The following is a 2,862-nucleotide window of genomic DNA, read 5'->3' on the forward strand; positions in this document are numbered from 1 at the left end:
TCCTCCAAGGTCTGGTGGGTTTTGTGCTGTCACTGGCTAGGCAGAGACTTGGGGAGTCAACAGGTTGGGAGGCATCTACTTAAAGTAGAACCCAAACAACCGAGTGTCAGATGGCGAGAATGAGATTGCTGCCCCTGCCACTGACAGGATCCAGGTGAAAGAACCCACCTTCCCCACCATGCAGGGGCTGCGCCACTCTCCTCTGATGCGCTTCAGTGCTGCATTTGATCATCTCTGCACACCAATCTCTGATCATGCCAGACACAAATTACAATCCTGTGTCTCCGAGGTGCAGATATATCCGAGTCTGTGACTACCTCTTGTTATTACTGCCTCCAAATTTTGGCTCCCAACCTTTGGATCTCTCATGAGACATGAGGTTTCTTCTCAGATATCTGATCGCTGTTCCTCACTAACCCTGAGAACTTAGCTTTTCCCTGATTTCCCCCAAAACCATTCAAGCAAGTCATTTGTGGACAATAGTTTATACTGAAGGTTCAGGTGGGGAAGGACCATAGACCACAGAAGCACAATCTAAAATTGAACATGGACCATCCTATTTTAAACATTCCTCAGCAGCCCCTTAGGATTCCTCAGAGATCTCCTCCACCTCTTCTCCAACCTCCTGCTGCAGGAGGGTTCTCAGTCCCCTCCATCCCTATCCCTGCAATTCTCTCATGTCTCCCCCTCCTTCTGTTTTTGGCTCTCCTCCTTTATTATGCAGAGCCTCTGCTAGACTCCAGACCCACCTCATCTGACCCACGGATCCATAGGCACACTGTTGAATGCACAGAACTTGAAGGAAGGACAGCTGTCCCTGTGCCTGGTTAATTCCTATTAGTGCCTCACATTTCAGCTCAAAAGTTACATCCTAAGAGAAGCCACATGTTATGGTATGGATATGAAGCATCCCTCAAAGATGCATGTGTGGAAGGCTTGGTCCCCAGTGTGGTGTGTTTAGAGCTTTGGGAATTGAATGATTGATCAATGAGTGGGGAGTGGCCAGTGCCGGGACTGGAAGTTAAGCTAAACCTCATCATCTCTTCCCTGCTCATTTCAGCAGCCCCTGGACTTTCACATTTGTTCCTAGTTTTCCTTTTCCAATCCATCCTATCCAGCTAATAAAACCCCCACATTTCATGGAAAGGGAAAACTGAAGGAATGGGACTTCTTAAGGTCATACAGAGAGTCAGCAACAATTGCCCGGCCTTTCAAGATGAAAGGTGTTTCACGGGTGGCATGCGAGCCAGGTGTGACATAGGAGAGGCTAGAGAGAGCAGACATTCGAAGCACTTACTCATCACCAGGCCTGGATTTGGCCTACCATGGCACACAACTCTCACAATTTTTATCTTCATAAATGTGTCTGTTATGTTCTCAATATTTATAGGGGCTTCCCAGTTCTTGTCCAACCTTCCTTCACCTACCCAACATCGATGTTCATGTAGCTCCTTTTCCCTGGAACATTCACGCCTGACCTCCTACCCCACACCATCTGTCTCCTACGATAGGAATCATCTCTTCCAACAGACTTTTCCTGAGGCCTCCCCCAGCTATCCAGTTCGCTTTGTGTTCTTCCTCTGAGTCTACAGGCTCCCCTCTATTTCTTTCCACCATAGTAAGTCTCTTGTTCGTGTTATATTTTTCTCCGTGCCATGGACTGGTGCTCTTCATAGGGAGTCAGTGTGTTCACCCAGGGACTGCATGATGTGAGGGCATTTAGGAAGTGCTCAGTAAATGTCCAGTGAATGAGTGGATTCATGTTAAATTTACTCCATAATATTTAGACTCTTTTAATTCCTAACTATAACCAAGAAAAAATGATGAACAGTATCTCTATAGGCTTTAGAGTTACAAGGCCCTCCCAGGCCTGAGGTCCCGTTAAATTCCCGTCACTCCTAGAGGAGGTAGGCAAGTGTCTCACCTTTTGTAGAGAGGCCAGTCACACCCACACCTGACCTGAAAGACAGCACAAGGAAAAGGAAAAACAAGGCAGCCTCTTCTGCCTTGGAGTTCCAAGCCCTGGGTCTCCACATTAGAATGCCTTTAGAGGGATTTGAGGAGCATCTGGAGGCAATGTCCCCCATTTGTGCCTCAGTTGCCCCAATCTCCAATGCAGCACATCAGCCTCATTGACTCTGGTGCTCCCGTGGCCCTTTTCCAACACGGCCACCTTTAACCCGCTCTCTCTCCTTCCATCGGGGGTGCTGTTCTCAGGCTGATGTCTTAGTATCTACCTGCTCAGGGATAAGAGGTCACCTGGCCTGTTCAATGTACACTTCAGCAGTCCTTGGCCCTCTGTGGCGGTGAGGGCAGTGACTTGATTGCAGGATGATGCCAGTTACCTTACCAAGCCACTTGAAAGGAAGTGCCTTTCCACTGGACCAGTTGGCAGTCACCACAGAGTTATATCACCTCTTTTCAACCTTTCAGGGACCCCACTCCAGTTCATGTCCTGCATGAGGCAAGGACCAAAGGCTTGTATTCTAATTTGAATTCTTAATTTTGCTACTACATGCTTTGTAACCCCTTCCCATACCTCAGTTTCTTCAACCTTAATAAAGGGGTGGGATGCAGAGTTTTGACCCTTCTAACATTGACATCATATGCTTTGAATTCAACTCCACATGTGTCTTCTTGGGGGCAGCGAGTGGGTGGGTAGGTTGACATGCCAGCTTGAGTGGCAACAGCACAAATAGAAAACACTGAAAAGTCATTTTCTGAGATTGAAATGGGTTTTCCATGAGCAATAATAACATTAAGAAGCAGCTTTGGACTGTGAAAGGACAGTGTTTAAAAACAAATAGTGTTTTTAAAATACCACGAAGAAATGTATTTTAAAGTGATTTGCAATTGAGTTTG

The sequence above is a fragment of the Ictidomys tridecemlineatus genome, chromosome 11 (assembly GCF_052094955.1).
Source record: "Ictidomys tridecemlineatus isolate mIctTri1 chromosome 11, mIctTri1.hap1, whole genome shotgun sequence".
NCBI classification, from domain to species: Eukaryota; Metazoa; Chordata; class Mammalia; order Rodentia; family Sciuridae; genus Ictidomys; species Ictidomys tridecemlineatus.